This window comes from Trachurus japonicus, chromosome 21 (genome assembly GCF_045865225.1).
Source record: "Trachurus japonicus isolate A0001 chromosome 21, Traja_1.0".
NCBI classification, from domain to species: domain Eukaryota; kingdom Metazoa; phylum Chordata; class Actinopteri; order Carangiformes; family Carangidae; genus Trachurus; species Trachurus japonicus.
The window spans coordinates 20800197-20817574 of record NC_140927.1 but is presented as its reverse complement, the minus strand read 5'-3'; the positions used below and the strand labels follow the sequence as shown (position 1 = coordinate 20817574).

At 43.3% G+C, this 17378-nt stretch overlaps 2 protein-coding genes and 1 pseudogene across 2 annotated transcripts in view; 1 reads left to right on the top strand and 2 right to left on the bottom strand.

Moving 5' to 3' along the window:
* The window catches only part of me3 (malic enzyme 3, NADP(+)-dependent, mitochondrial), a 132467-nt gene that overhangs the window by 18156 nt on the left and 96933 nt on the right, over positions 1-17378 (top strand). The gene's annotated exons all lie outside the window — the stretch shown is intronic.
* The window catches only part of gpr45 (G protein-coupled receptor 45), a 37282-nt gene that overhangs the window by 6363 nt on the left and 13541 nt on the right, over positions 1-17378 (bottom strand). The window lies entirely within an intron of this gene.
* LOC146965180 (POU domain, class 3, transcription factor 3-A pseudogene) lies at positions 3059-5686 on the bottom strand (annotated as a pseudogene).

Sequence of the window (17378 nt, the reverse complement as noted above, 5' to 3'; positions counted from 1 at the left end):
ACAATAAACTCACATGCAAACAAAAGACTCTCTGACATTACATTCACCTCTAATGTTACAGTTTGGACTCTTTTATCCGTGCATGCCACTTCTTCTGACTCCAGGTATAGAGTTATGTGACTCACGAGGTTCGATTCACACTGAGGACGAAGCCATGATGTGTTAATCAGTGTTAGACTGTAGTGGTTAGCCAATCTCCGCTATGTGAAAATAATTAACACCGAACAGTGGGGGACCAATAATGTGCAAACCACAGTGAGAATAGTTCTGGATGAAGACTTTTCTGTTGTGAAATAATTTGTCAAACGAGTGCAGTGCAGGTGTGTGTCTGTTTGTATGTGGCCGTGCCTGAGCTGTGAGACACAAACAGCAATCATTAAGGGAGGGATTATCAAGCAATAATTGCTTTATGTAATGTACTTCTGAAAAGGGCTTTAAGAGCAATTATGAGCAATTATATTAGCAGTTGTTATGGGAGGAGGTAATAACATCTTTAGTGTGGCTCCAAACAGCCACTGTGTCAGGGATACAAAAAATAATTATTACAAAGTTTCAATAGCACACACATTATAAGCAAAAAAAAAGGAAGAAAGAAAGAAAGAGAAAAATGCTGCACAGATACAGGTGTTTTTTTCTTTTTGGGGGGGAGGGGGCTCAGGTTTGGATACTTTGGGAACTGTATGGCATCATCAGCTTGTAGCTTCACATACCAGCATTGATATTCAGAAAAAGACACCTGGTAACGCGTGATGACAAAACCCCTTTAAAGGGCTTCTTATCCCACTCCAATTCCAGCCTTATCTCTCATCTTTACATCACTAAGCTTTGAGGGGATCACACCACAATCCTGGAAGCTTAGGTTTTCCTTCCCCCACCCCCCTCTTTTTTTTCTTTTTTATCAGAATACTTTTTTACAACTGGATGGGAATACATCATCAGTGGGTGATGACAGTGAGCTGCGGTACGACGTGTCCATCTCTACGTGATCTGCCAATGCATTAACATTGTGTTCGGCTCCATGTATAGATTTGATTGACATATTGTATGTCCATATTTCTTCTACATTCAAGTTCCTTGATTCGGACAGGTTTTATTTTTTTTCAAGTGTACCTTCAGTATCAATATTGCCTTTCAGCTTCTCTGGTGCAAAGAAAATACACCTAATTTTCTTAAATATGCATTTTTTGAGGGGACTCAAACCAGTTCAACAAACAAACAGCAGGTTTTTACCGTGAATAAGTCCTTGTTATATCTACTTGTGTCCTTCAGAAAGTTGACCTGGAGTGACAACAGCTGTATAGGCTAATGTGTAAAGACCCATTCATACAGGAAGACGAGTGAGGCTATTTATAACCACAAGGCCCAAGTTTCCCTTTAATCCTGCCAATGTTCATCGAAGACACACACCTTAAACTACATGTCTGTGTGACTGTCTTCATAGTTGTTTGTTATGATAAATTTATTTTTATTTTGGGGGGTTTTGTTTTGTTTTCTTTGCTTGTTACTCCAATAAAGATAGAAAACCATTGAGTATTTCATTGTGGATCAGATTTAGTTACTAAGAGTTACTAAAAAAAGAGTGTGTTAGTCACCTATTTGTTTTCATAAAAGAGAAGATGCCAAAAATACACACAGACACACACACGAACACACACAGAAAACGTAATCAAAGAGTGCAACAGTTGCTGTTATGCATTAACTCTTAGGTTTATGTTTATTGCTCAGTTTTCTGTCTGGTTTGTCAGTAGGCCGCTGTAGCCTGCCAGCCGACCTTTGACCTCCCTCCCGGTTTCACTGAAACTGCGGCTTCGTCCTCTGACTCTCTGAGATCTTTGTTTGGTGACATCACCACATGCATGTGTACGTTTCTGTATGAATTCATTGCTGTGTCGCCGTTGTGTGTTTGTGGGCGCAGGGAGAAGAAACACACAGATTGTTTTTCAGAGCCATGCAGCGTCCCGAGCTCCTCGCCGCCTATCTGCCAAACCCATCATCTGTGGCAAAAGATCCGCCGCCTCGTGTCACTCCATCTCGCCGTCACCTTGGCAACCGCTGCCGAGGTGAACTGCCAGCTGGGATAGCCGACCTCTGTTGGCGGCGCTCCACAGAGCTGCAGTCCACAGCAAGATGTATGTGGCTGGACTGATACAGCACAGCATACACCACACGGAAATGTAGATCATTTCTAGAACAGGTCTGTGTGATGTGTTCAAAGACATTTAAAAAAAAAAAAAAACAGATAGTGAAAGGTGACTTTGGTTTATGTTACAGGAAACACTGGGATGGGTTGACGTAGTGAAGCTGTTGGGCTGCAACTGGAAAATGTCTCAATAATCGATGAAGCCAGTTATTTTTTAAATTAGTTACTATTCGGTTAGTTGTCTTTTCTAGAAAAGACGAGCAGTGAAACAGCCTCTTATCATAATACATATCTATCAAATATGGCAAAGAAAATCATCTTTGCAGCAGAGGTTGGAGGAGGCAAAGGTTTGGCAATTTTGAGTACAAAACTTATCGATTATCAGAGTAATTGGTAAGTAATAGATCCATACACTGACGAGTCATTTCATCTCTGGAGGCAAAGCCTAAAAAAACATGAATTATTTTTAATTTTGTGCCTTTTTGACTGTTACTTTGGTGTGTGTATGTGATCGAGTGTGTGTGTGTGTGTGTGTGTGTGTGTGTGTGTGTGTGTGTGTGTGTGTGTGTCAATCTCAGATATCTGAACACAGTTGTTTTCTTTTATCTCAGATTTATTAAATAATTAGTCTATTCCATGAAAATAAACAGTGGAAAAAATAAAATAAATAGTCCAAATCATCACACAAGAACACACAGCAGACTTACTTGTACATTAACTTAAGGGAAATGTTTGCTAATTTCAAAAAAAGGAGAAGAAGTAAGAAGGGAGTAAGAAGACGTTTCTATGAATGAAAACACAATACTGGAATTACCTCTGCTCTTTGACCATCTTCAACTGTGTCACAACATAAATCCACTGACACACAACACAAATGTGAGAAACACCTTTAAAGGAGATAAATTATTGCTTATTTAAAAAGAAACAGCAACTTAATGCTGACTAAAGCACATTAAATCAATGTCTTCCATTTCAAAAAACATGAGGGGGACAGGTTACAGCCCAGTCTGAGCCTGTGGGACATTAAAATCTGCAGCATTGCAAGGGAACTTTTATTTTTCAACAACACAGAGATACTGTATGTAAAGGAGCGTTGCCTGTGTCAACTTCTTTCTAAGTGCTTCTTCTTTTTTCTTCTCTGTGGGCTGTGATCTGTAGGTGAAATTTTGCCTTTAGCATGATTTTAAATTTGTTTTCTAGTCAAATTTCAGCTCAGCTTTTTATTTTCCTGTCCCAAAGGCTGATTCATAGTGCAGAGAAATACACGACGATGCATAAAAGTAAACATCTGTCCTGGTCTGAAATGCACACACGCACGCACGCACGCACACACACACACACACACACACACACACACACACACACACACACACACACACACACACACACACACACACACACACACACACACACACACACACACACACACACACACACACACACACACACACACACACACACACACACACACAGGATAACATTATAGTGGATCAATGGACGTATGCACTTGTAAGAAAAAGTTAAACAAATATTCTAGTCATCCGGGGAAAACGTGTCTCTAAAAATCTATTCAAACACTTCACGTTGTTCAGATTTCTCCTCCTTCTCCGTCATTCTTTTTTAAAAAGTAATTTTCACGTGTCGCTGTACATCCTCTTGCAGTCTATGGAGGGTGACGGCGTGTCGGGACCCATGCTGCCCACCTGTGAGTACGTGTCCTCCGGGGTTCGTGGGAGTCCAGGAGGCGTCATGCGCTTCTCTTTCTGCCTGCGGTTGCAGAACCAGACCCTGACCACCTCCTTCTCCAGCTGCAGACTGTCCGCCAGAGAGTTGATCTCCTGCGCCGAGGGTTTGGGACACTTGAGGAAGTGGCTCTCCAACGCGCCTTTTACGCTCACCTCGATGGACGTGCGCTTTTTCCTCTTCCTGCCCTGGGTGGCGATCTTGTCGATGCTGGTGGGGCTGCCCGTGGTGGAGTCGGCCTCCTCCAGCCATTTGTTGAGCAGAGGCTTGAGCTTGCACATGTTCTTGAAGCTCAGCTGGAGCGCCTCGAACCTGCAGATGGTGGTCTGCGAGAACACGTTGCCGTACAGCGTGCCCAGCGCCAAGCCCACGTCCGCCTGCGTGAAGCCGAGCTTGATCCGCCGCTGCTTGAACTGTTTGGCGAAATGCTCCAAGTCGTCGGACGTCGGGGTGTCCTCGTCCGAGTGCTGCTCGTGTGAGTTCACGCCGTGATGCTGCTGGTGAAGGTGCGTGGTGTGGTGGTTGTGGTGGTGATGGTGGTGGTGGTGGTGGCTGCTGCCGTGGTCCAGCTCCGGGGACTCTCCGCGCACCAGCCCCGGGTGCATGAGACTCTGTCCGGCGGCGTGTGAGCTGGGCATCCCGTTGACCGTGAACCCGCCTGGCTGGGAGTAGAGGAGAGACTGCTGCTGCTGCTGCTGCTGCTGCTGCTGCTGTTGCCCCTGCCCCTCTGTGATGCTGCCTCCCCAACTCCCCGGGTGCGTCTGGTGCGGCCCCAGATGCGGGGACCGGTGGTGCAGAGCGGAGCCGGAGTGGAGGTCCTCCCTGCCGCCGCTTCTCTTCACCTCCTGCGGCTGGGAGGAGCTGGGGGGCCACGGGGAGCCGCTGGCCTCCACCGCGGCCACGGCGGCGGCTGCTGCTGCGGCGGCCGCGTGGGGCAACGATGTCATCCACTGGTGCGCGTGGCTCAGCATGTGGCCCCCGTTGCTCGCCACCATGGCTCCCTGCATGAAGTCGCTAGTCTGCACCATCTTGACCGCCGAGGGGTCTCCTCCTCCTCTGTATCCGCTAGAAACCGTGGTGACAGCGGCGCTGCCCGGCTGCATGCCACCGCCGCCCCGCCGGTCAGAGTGAAGCACCGGGCCGGATAAGATCCTGCTGCTGGCGAGGTAAGGACTAGAGGTGGCCGTGGCCATCCCCCAAAGCATATAGTGTTTTATGTGTTTCTCTCGTGTGCTGTTTGCTTTAAAGTCCCACTTTTCACTCTAATCCATAGCCTGTGAAGTCACTCTGTGTCAGCATGAAGAGGTGTTCTTGTTCTTGCGCTTGTAAAAAAAAGAAAAAGAAAAAGTGTAAAATCACTCCATGGAGGCTTAAGTGATAATTCTTTAGTTACTCGGAGGCTTTGAAGTGCGTGGACATGTGCGGTAAAACATACTTTGTTGCGCAGTCCTGCATGTGCGACAAAAAGATAGTTCACAAAACTTTTTCTCTCTGTCCCGTGAGCTCCGCCGTGCGTAAATCCACAGACGCGTTGATGGTGTTCAGTATGAAAACACCTTGTCCTTCCCCTCGTGCCACACCGAGGAGCTGTTACACCGCTCACGTGAAACCTGCCTCTCTGATATTGAAGCTGTTTATGAATGTGATTAAAGGAGCGCGACGAAACAAACTTTAAAGCCTCCGCGGTCCTCTCGGTTGTCTCTGTCTCCCCATCTGCTCCATCCGGTGCGTCCTCTACGGAGAGAAGGAGATGAGCGTGTGTTTACGGTCGGTGCCAAGGCTGCGTATTCTCTCTCTCCCTCTCCCCCCCCCCCACCCCTCCCCCACACCCCCAGCTCCATCTCCACCCAATTACAACTGGAAGACTCTGCAAAGCTCCCGCTGATTGGACGCGCAGCCGGAGAGGAGCTGGTGCGTCTCGCAGTCTCGCCCCGGGTGCACAAAGTTCTTGCTGCAGGAAGAAGAAAAAAAAAGCAACAGTATGCTAGAAAATATTACAATAGAAAAAAAAATATATGACGGACACTGAATACCCTGGCTGTGTCTTCAAGCAGGCGCAAAGCATGAATTATCTCAGCATGGAGAATAAGAAAGCCTGCAAGCAGACAAAACAAAACACCCATAAAGCAGCCTTTAAATAATAAAAACCCATCATTATTGCAGTTATTATTGTCGATCTGCATTGTTGTTTATTATCGTTATATTTCTATGACCATTTCCGAGGTTATAAAGTCATTTAAGTTTGTTGTGCCAAACAAATAAAGCCTTACAATTGTGAATTATCTCTTTTATAATAACGCAGTGCAGCGAGGCCTGTGTCAAGGATACTCAAGTCGGCTGTGGGTAAACAGGGGGTTTGTACGCCTCTTGCATCTTAATGCGCTCTCCTTTTCATATGGTAAAGGGAAAAAAAGGCCACGGTGGCGTGACGCGCCGCTCTGGCGAGCTCTGAGGGTGCCACAAAAACCAGCCAGCAGTTTGATTTTTCTTTCCATCCACAGTAAACACACCAGTTTCGGTGGGGAGGTTTCCATTTGCTCGGGTCAGTTTATGGATGGCCTGTTAAGTAAACGTGTAGTGGGGAATTTTTCTACCTCGGTTTTTAAGGGCCTTAAGAGAGCAAAGCATCGATTGAGACGCATGAAGTTTGTGTGGCTGCAGGAGAGAGCCAGGTGCAGCCCAGTTAATGTGCTAATTTATGTTTTTCAGCGGATTTGTCTTGGATCTTATCCAAAAAGGTAAAAAGGAGAAATAGCCACCGAAATGTATTTGCCCAAATCTGCAACATAGTGTTTTGTCAGATCAGTTAAGCTACTTTTGGATTAAGCAGATTTTAGGAAAGGCTGTAGTTGAGTCAAACTGTTATCATAATTTGCAGCAACAGAAATGTGCAATATTCTTTATCATTCAGCAAATGTAGACATGTTTATATGCTGCAGATTTGTTAAAATGGTTAAAAAGCATTAAAGTACCACAGCAAACAAAGATCTGTAAAAGAGAAACTGTATCAGTTTCAACAGAGAAGCTTCAGGAATCTTAAAAGAAAGAGGTTTTTCATATTTTGTTTGTTTCTGTCTGGAAGATGGAGAGCGGTCAGGGAGATCTGCCCAGCGATGTGTTGAGGTGCAGGGTGACACTCGAAGGTCCAACTCCAGAGAAACAGTGACACGCTCACTCACACTCAACTGTAGGTCTGGGTATCATCACACACACTGTATCAGACGACACCATCACAGAATTATCTGCTGCATTTAAATGCTGCAGGAATTTAGTTGCATAAGGTCTTAACCTCTGCAAATTTAAGAATCTTCTCATGTCTGACACAATTTTGAAGAATTGTTACTTTCTAAGGCGTACTGTACTCTCCTTTGTAAAGAGTGAATAAGTCAAAAATAACCGGCTCTATAACCAGTTTATGAACAAAGAAGTGATGAGAAGTTCTTAGCCATTTATGAGGACAACTTTTGGGTTGCAAGTTTTTGAAAAATCCCCACTGGTGAAGAGCTTTTCTCCAGCATGACTTGGTTATAAATGTTAATTACTAATTAAGGGAGGGCTCTTAGAATAATGCAAATCTGCAGTTGTGAATTGCATTAATTTTGTTCAAGTTTTTCAAATGAATTTAAGGACTGCATAAAAAAAAAAAAAAATACAAAGCCAGTGTCAGACAGCCAGAGGTCTTTTTATGAAGGAGCCCACAAATGTTCAGTTTTAGGATTTATTTTCTATTTTTGAATGACTTTTTTCATTATATTCATTCATTTTATAATATTAGAGCTTCCTAGACTTTGTGGTTTCAATAATCCAGCATTTAAAAACCGGTGACTATAAATAGAGATTAATAACACATGAAAAGGTGTGCATATGAAAGTTGAATACTATCACTAAATATTGTAATGGTTGTGAGAATTACTTAATAATTTAATAATTCCTGGGTACATTAGTATAAATTTCGCAACACCGAATTCACAACTGCAGACTGATTATTGTAATAACTGATTATTAATTACTACCATTTGTCAGTAACAAGTGTCATGTAGAGGAGGATACACACCAGCCAGATGGATTTGTTTCTGACTGGTTGGTGTCACTTAATAGCTTTTAAGCATGAATAAATGATTTATTAATCACGAATAAAGCTATACGTACCACTTCTAAACCCTTTATTTGATAGAAAGTTATATAAGTTGGTGTAAGCGCTCCAGGAAACAGAGTTTCATTATGAGGTGGTAATTTATTCCACAGCTTTTATGAGCTGCATTCAGTAAAACAAAGTCAAAACGTGTAGCGTAGCTGTGCTAAAGCCGCACACTGTTTCTCATGTTTCCAACCTACCAACGCACTGTGGAGAAAACCAGACGACTCAGGGAATGCAGTAATGTTTTTCATGTGTTGTGCTGGCTGGTCACAGCACTGGGTCCTCTATTTGTTATTCATGAAGGAAGCTGGGTGAAGAGGCCTTCTTATGATGCACATTTTTCTCTCTGCTCTCCCTCCCTCCCTCTCTCTCTCCCTCTCTCTCGCGCCACGGAGCTGCTTGACAACTAAGCAAATGTGCTGTTTTAGTTGTAGTGAATCCTGCAATTAATCCGGCATAATGAGCATGACACCATCAGCTAATTGACATTATTGTTTCTTTTAGATCGTCTTCAAATCATTTACACAGAGATGTTGTCTCTCCCTCCCTCCCTCCCTCTCTCTCTCTCCTCCCCTCTCCCTCTCTCTGTCTCCCACTCCTCGCCCTCTGTTGAGTCTTCAATATGCAGATCGGCCATTTCTGCCCCCGGGCTATTTTCTTTGGTCGACTTTTTGAAATATGCAAATGCTTCCAACAAAAATTGCAAAGGAGAAAAGGGAAAAACCTTCATCTGGGCTGCAGGAGTTTTCCATTCAAAGAAACAGATGATTTTTCTCTTGTTCATGCTCTTGTTCCAGTTCTGTTTGCTTTCACAGTCAAGGGTCTGTCTAATTAGGAGGAGAGGGAAACAACTTTTTAAAAAAACAACCATGCAGACAAAACAAAAATTGAAGCTACAAGGGTGACAGTGTTGTTGCTGCCGTCGCTGCCACAGTTATTCAGTTCATCTGTATTTTCTGCAGAGGCTTGAACAATATCTTCCTTTGGCTGCCATCAGGTATAAATCTTTTCTTTTTTCATTGACTCATTTTATCACTGCTATAGAAGCTGGAAGACCAGGCGAGTCATTGTGTTCCTCCGCTGCGAGCCATACGACGTTGTGTTTACAGAGCAAACTGCTCTGAACTGCATGTCTGACTGAAAACACTGCTGCGAGAACAGAACTTATCTCCCCGGCTTTTCATCCCTTTTACTCTTTATATTCCACCTCTCCGGTGTCATCCCGCGGTTCTGATCATGAGTGTGTTTGACCTTCAGCTCTCCCTGAGTCAGAGGGATCCTTCACAGCGTGAGTCCCTACCCACAACCCCCTGCTGCGTGTTTAAATCAGAAGCAGAGGCGGCCGCGGAGAAGAGAGGAAGAGAGCGAGGGAGAAGAGAGACAAAGTGTGGTAGTCGGGCTACAGACAGAGAGAGAGAGAGAGAGAGCGGGGGAAACAGGGGATATGGAGGGGAAATGATCAAAGTATATCCATTTCCAAAAGTCCCCATTCAGAGTGACTGAAAAATATGAGACAAACATGACCAGAGTTATATTCAAATTTAAAGGCATATGACATCTCTGAGGCCTGAACATGTGTCTTAATGCACCGTGATGTGACATTTCAAATTGCTCCTCAGTCAATAACTGAGTTTAAAGATGATTCATGAGGCACAAGAAGTTAGTCTTGGTGCATTTCTTTACTGCACTTGATGTGGTGGAATTACTCTCACATACAGCAGAGGGATGCTAGAGGGAGAGGGAGAGGACAGGAAGGGAGAGGGAGAGGGAGAGGGAGAGGGGGCCAGTTCTGTTTACCACACTGGAACAATTGTCAATTACAAACCCCTGCTGCGACTTAAATAATGACACCCGATGGACAGATGCACTGGTTAAACACTGTTGTGGGCCAGCCCATTATGTACAAGCAGGAGGGGGGGGGGGGGGTAATGTGTGAAAATGACATTCATTAATCCCAACAGATAATTTGAAAGGGGCCGAAGTGACAAGGAGCAGCAAAGAGAAAATACAGCGGGAAATGGTACAAAGACATCACTCATCTCTGTTTCAGTGTGTGCATCTGTGTGTGTGTGTTTATCCAGGTGCTTGCAGGTGTGTGCTGCGACCATTTCTAAGTGTCTATATGCATTAACATAATGGTGAAAGATGTTCTTGGAATGATGGCATAGAAGTCTAGGATGAATATTTATGCAGAACTAAACATGGGAGAGCAACATCTGGGCCATCACAGAGGAAGAAGAGCAGAGGAAATTCAGAAAAGATTAGAGTCTCGGGCTTGAGTGCATTCAGATGAAGTCACGGCCTATACAAAAAAATATGGTTCTTATACGCCTGTAAAAAAAAAAAAAAAAAAAAAGACAAAGTTGGGTTAAAGGAAAGGAAGTCTTTGAGTTTTTAATTTCCTCTTTGCTTTTAGTAAAGTTCATGCTCTGAAATAGAAATAAAAAAAAGGTTTGACTACATTTGTGGTTGTCGTTGTGTCTTGCCACAGTGGCATCTAATGAGATTTTATCCACGTCCTCTCCCCCGGCCGTCCTTCCAATGCGACTGCAAACAGTATGACAGAGAAATTTAGTCAGGAAATACCTGCAGCTCTGCAGCCTGTGGCTACGGACAACTGCAGCCCTGTACCCGGGCACGAGCACGAGCCAAGTCAAACAGCGGGTGTCCCTGAAGGGCCGGTTTGGCCCAGTCTGGCTGGCCCTGAGGCTTTCATGAATGGACAGATTTCTCTGAGGTCCACGTGGTTATAAAGGCTCTCTGTAGTTAAGATGATTTCTCAGGTGGGTTTGGGGGGGAAAAGAAGGAAGTATCAGATACTGAAATATTAAGTGACTTCTGATAGAAGGGGCAGAGCGGATTGTGGCATTTTGATTCATGGTCGTGTCGCACCGCGTCCCTTTAGATCAAGGATCACCGTGTCATACAAAACACAATAATAAAGTGATTGTGGTTCATTAATAACATTAAATTACAAATTATGACAGCATCATTTACCTTGTATCTCTTGTATCTCCACCTTATTAATAACAATATTAAAAAAGAGGCTCACAGCGTCTTAGACACACAAACTGTGACCTCGCTTGTGGTCGCAGCTTACACACGTCCAACTGATCCAACTGCCATCACAACAATACAACAATTCACACAAAATAATTATTACACATATCACCAGTCACCAGGACACAGTGGGAAAACTGCCTCTGATTCCTCTGTCCCACATCTTAATGAGGTAAATGAACAAGGTGCAGACTCTTAAAGCAACAGTGTCTAATTACCAAAGAAAAAGAATGAAACAACCTTTTGTCCAAACGAAATGTAAACTACTTTAATATTATATTATTACTATTTAATTATACTCAATAAAGCATATGCATTATGATTGGTTTGTTTTTATGTAGTAAAAAAACAAAATATAAGGAATATGATACAAAAACAAGCTAATCCTCATGTAACAGGGTTTATCTAATTATAATAATACAGCAGGAATATGTTATAGCTGTAATTACACTGTATGTGTACATAATTGTTATAAGTGAGACCTCCAGTATCAATGCGTGGAACATTTGTTCCTCAGTCTGCGGGGTTCCCTGCTACATAATGGGGTCTCTATACCCTGATCCTTTTGTGCTGTGATCCACAGGTGGGTGGTCACAGCGTGGACCAAGATGTTCACATACATTAGCTGTTTTGTTCGTGTTCATGAGCTCAATATCACATTTTGTTTTATACATATTTGTTTAGGGTTTACAGTAAATTGTCATGTTACTGACTGGAGAATACTGGCCTTTGACCTCTATTGTCAGACAAGCGTGTGCATTATAAATAGATTAGAGGAGGTTGAATCTCACTTTTGTCACTTTTTCTTTTTTATTACTTAAACATGTCAGTGTTATTGAATTGATCAGCACCAAGCAGTTCTGTGTGGCTCGGCCTAGACGTCAATCAACGCACCTCACTGTGTGGCGTCTAATTAAATAAATATAGTGAATAGCTTTAAACACAGCAGGGTAATGATGCCATGCAGCTTTGGAATTAACATGAATTCACTGCACAGTGAGCACTGAGTTTCACATTAACACCGCACTCTTCAAGAGGTGCAACCCCCATCACATGCTCCTCCGTGGAGAGAAAATGTCTAAAAGCTATTTTTAGATTAAAACTGCAATACTTTTAAATCCTTGTTAACGTCACACATGCAGTGTTTTAATGAAGGACAACACATAGACTGAGCGACTGCATTCAGTGTTGATGAGATCTGGAGTATGAAAGATAATGTCACATCATCCTGTGATCATAAGTGTGAATGTAAAGTACATCAGGTGCACATTTTCAGTTTGGCAGCTCAGGTGGCACTTAATATAGTCTGCATACAGTCTGATTATAGTCTTCTTTGTTCAGTTACACTGGTACCACTTTAATAAGCCGCACTTATCCCAACAAAAGAGCATGCAGCATGTTGAATGAAATCATGTATTTAAAAATTTAAAAGCTTTGAATTTAAAGGGTTAAAGGTTTGAACGGCGACTGATTGGTCAAACTACTATTTCAAAGGGAGAGGAAACTTTCATGCTTCACTTTTACATCAACACACACCAGAGTCTTTAAAGTGCTGCAGATCCTATCAAAACAACAGCTGAAGTCAAGAAAGAGTCAACAATCTCCATGACAACTAAGCAAACCATCTCCTGATGAAAACCATATCATGTGGTTAAACGCTCCAGAAAAAGCAGGTTCATGGAGGACTGCGATTGTTTGAACAAAGGTTAGATTTGTCAGAGTATGACAAATCCATTTGACTGCTATAATTTAGTTTTTGTCTGTAGTTTGCTCATAAGTTCAGCAGAAGCCCGTCAATGGGCTGCACGACCGGTTACCTTCTAGCAAACAGCTGCACAGCATCTGGACCAAAGCGCATATATTAGAAACATATTAGCATTTACAACTGCAACTACAAGTTGAAGGAGAGTCGCATGGTCTTCCTGATAAATTATCAAAGAGCTATAAAAACAACGAGCTGTAGGAAGGTATAGGCCTAAATGGAGATTACACAACCTGGCAACCCAGGAGTTGTTTCTTAAAGGGATAGTTCAACATTTTTGGCAAATTGGTCCATTGCCATAATCCCTATAGTTTTAGTAGTAGGTTTGTTACCTTTAATTGTCGGTGCAAGCTTTTTTTTAGAACGGCGGAGCAGAGCCGTGGGCTACTCAAAGCTAAGCTACAGAGGCTCATGGGATTTCTTGGTTTCCCTCATCAAACTCATCAAATACACAATCCAACAACTCAAAAACGCTCTGGTGGACAAGTTGTGACCTGCACATTCACCACGCTATGAGATCAGCTGTTTTGTATGAATTTACCTAGAAAACAACTCAGTCTCATAACGCTCGTAACAAAATCCCATTAGCCTCTGTAGCGTAGCTCTGAGCAGCTCGTAGCTCTGCTCCGCCGTTCTCGAAATAGCTTGCACTGACAATTAAAGGTAACAAACCTACTCCTAAAAGTATAGGGATTATGGCAATGGGCCTATTTGCCAAAATGTTGAACTATCCCTATAATGTTGAACTATAATGTAGAAATTACAATCTGTCAAGTTGCTTTTGTTGCCTACACACAACCAAAGACTTGACTATGGACGTAAAAACCCCAAATCTCAGGTAAGAGTCCTAAAACCCAGGAATAAAGTAAGCACTTTTGCAATTTTGATGCAGCAAGTGTAACAAACTTTTGATACACTGTTATTTTTCACAAAATAATCCAAAAGTCGACAGAAAAACACTACCGATGATGCTAACTTCCAGGCTGATCCTCAATGAGCCCTGCAGCACATCTTACAACTGCAGCCTTTCATTAAGTCAAATAAATAAAATTGTTCCCCCAGAACACAAACCAGCCACATTGTCACCAGCATAACTTTGAAAACAAACTTATAAAATAGAGGAAAAGTTGCGGCTTCCCAAATCTTCCCAATGTGTCCTTAACAAGTTACTGGAACATAAAATAAAGAGAAGAACGACGTGCGGAAACAGTTCTGTAGTCCAAGGCTTTCAAACACACACACACACACACACACACACACACACACACACACACACTCTCATATGCACACAGAGGCAGAGAGAGGAAATCAACGTCAATCAAGAGGCACAACTTTAACCTGTAACAAGGCTTTGGTGTTTGACTTCCCATCCTTGAGGAAATGTCGAGCAGACCCAGCAACTCACCTTGTGTCATCAGACCGGCCCCAAGCGCCAACACCACACGAACAGGATCAGAGACGACCTTGGCATGCACGCAACAGAAACACAGCCTACTTCAGCGTCTCTCTTTGATGTGCATTATCAAAGACCTTTTTCCTCCTCTCCTCCCTGGACCAAAGGCTACTATTGTTTTTGTTGTTGTTATTGATATTGTTTTCCACCCTTATAACACAAAGCAGTCTGACCATGACTCTGATGCTAATGCGGAGGTGGAGAGGGTGTTTTAATGAGCTGAGGAGTAGATCAGAGGGGCTCGGGGGGGTTAGAGAGAGGGAATAGGTAGCACTGAACATCAAAACGCATCCAGTACTTATGCTTCTCACCAGCCGTGACCTTTCAACACCAGCGAGAAGATGTAACAAGGAAATCTGAACCGCAATAAATATCACAGGAAACAATACAGAAATACGATGTGCGTTTAAACAATGAAAAAGTAATGTATAGGAGTGGACAGGGTTCAAAATTAGCAGTCACCGGTCGCCAGTGCCGACTAATTTTGACCCTTTGGCTGGTAAATGAAGTCGGCTAATCAGCCACTCTGGCGAAAAAAACATCCATACCACAAAAGCACCTGCGTAGTCCGAGTCACTGAACTGATCCACGGCCGAACGATTCATGATTCAGGGTGTTTTCACTCGTCCACACCAGATGTGAAAATAATACTTTGTTTCATTTTTCAGCTCGTACGGTTCACGTTCAGACACGTTTGTTTTCACTCTGGTCCAAACCCTGCTGTGTCATGTTTCCATGAAGGCTGACCGTTAAAAAAAAAAACGTGGTGCGTCCAAGGGGGGAGTTGTGGGTTCTACAAGTGAAGACCACTTCCGCGTTCAAAAAGCTGCAGTTTCTCGTCCGGCCTCTGGGGGCTGGTACCGGAAGTGAGCAACTCTCCATTGACCGCCATGTTAAAATAGCCGACTTTACAGCTTAAAAAAACATATTTACAGCCTGTGCCTTTTATTTTTTTCGTCTCTACCGATAGTTTCCACCACCGTGAACACTGTGGTTACGTTCAGTGACAGGTTCGCAGACAGTTAGCGGCCGTTAATTGGTTGCTTCAGGTTCAGCGGGCAGGTTCTCAGCCGGCAAACCGCCGCACCTCTCCAAATATGGAAAGAACACTCCCACTAAAATCCAAGATGGCGCAGTTCAAATGCCCGTAGTAGAGGCACAAAACAGACTCCCCCAAACCAATGGGTGACGTCACGGTGCTACGTCCATTCTTTTTACAGTCTATGGGTGCGTCATGTTGACATGTCTCACGATCGAAAAAATAAAACTTGGCTCAAACTTGTGGTGTAGTTGCACCAGGCCGTCGGAGCGGATTGAGGTCGGGCCGCATTCACAAACCGCGCCAGAGCCCGACCGACATTTTGGTGCGACTGTTGTGTTCACATTGACCCAGATGCACGGCGGTACGGCCCAAAAGTTCAACTGCACCGACCTACACACACACACACCCCGGTTCACTCAGTCTCCTTGTCGCTGCTGCTGTCTGCCTCGCACTCCCTTCTCATTACTGGCCAGCCTGCCGTTAAGGGGTCCTTGAGGGTCCTCCAGGGGTCCTTGAGGGTTTCTCTCAGGTCCACTGGAAAATGAAGTGTTTTTGTTCTAGAGTACTGAACAGAGCACATTTAAAAATATGCTTTAAAATGATACTTGTCATTTTTAATCATGTAATGATATTTCCGAAAATAGACTGCTTGTAAAACATTTGCCTGAGCAAGTTGAAGGCAAGATACATGTGTGAGCCCACGAACAGGTACCATCACCCAAGGAAGACTAATAAGTAGTAAACCATCACAATTACTCCAAAGCTGTTTAATTAAGGTAATCTTGTTGCATAGTTAAGCTACAAATCCTTAATAGTTCCTCTTTAAGTCATTTGTAAATACGATGGTCTAGTCCGCAGATAATTTGCCATTATTAATCACCTGAATGAGTTGCAGATGTTTAAGTTGCTAGGCAATGGGAGCTCAGAAACACAGTGGGCAACTCCTCTGTGGGCTAGACAGTATGATCTACCAATGTCCTGTTCTGGTCCACATGGTCTACAGACGACAAAGTCTTCATAGACTTTGTAGACCGGGTCCTCCATGGGATGCAGCCCCTTGAATTGAGACAGAGTAGTTCTCACCTGTCCTGGTGTGCAGTACAGACAGAGCACTCTTCCACCTCATATAGACAGAGTAACAAAGTTAACCTAATTTCCCAGAACAACAAAAGTCTACAAGAGGCAAAAATACCTCATTCAGTCTTCATTCATGAACAACCAGACACCGGACTTGACTCACACTGCACAGATTGTTTCAACACCCAACAAACAAATCCTTCAACACGGACTTTGACAGTATTGCGAATGATGGACAACAGGTTTGAGGAAACAACAATGTGAACTGACAGCGATGCCCGGACACTTGGACCCTCTGGTTGCATAATATTTCTTCTTTCTGCCGCTGATCCCCAACCATGTGTGCAGATGAAAAACTCTAAAGTCTGCACCTTCCAATTTCTCCTTTTTTCTTTGCTTCAATGCTGCTCAACCTTTTGGAGTTATTTTCCAGAGATGTGCTTTAAATTTATACAAGTCAGTCTTCAGAGCAGCCAGATATCATATGACCCTCGGTCTCCTGCAGACTGAGATCTTGTTGTCTGAGCTCCTGCTGTGATGAAAGTTTATGAGCATCCCCAACAGTCTGTATAATGAGATGATACAACCAAACGCTATACCAGCACCTTGATGAAGAACCTTTGTCTCCGTAAACACGTTCACAGAATATCAAAATGGAAAGCACAACACTACACACTTCTAGGACTCTAGAAAAATGTTTGCTCCTCTGGATAAATCAGCTGTTCATCCTCAAAATATTGTATCGTATGTAGAACAGCTCCTGAGTGAACCGACATGTAGAAGATCTGGAAAACTACAGGCTGTTGAGTTGGCTCATTTGTCTTTTACTGTATTTTATTAGTTTATTTATAGCTCATTTGTATTGTATTGCTCTGCACTTTACTTGTATGTATTTTAATAATGCTATGTTGTTGTTTTTTTTAATCTGTACAGCACTTTGGTCAACTTTGTTTGTTTTTAAAG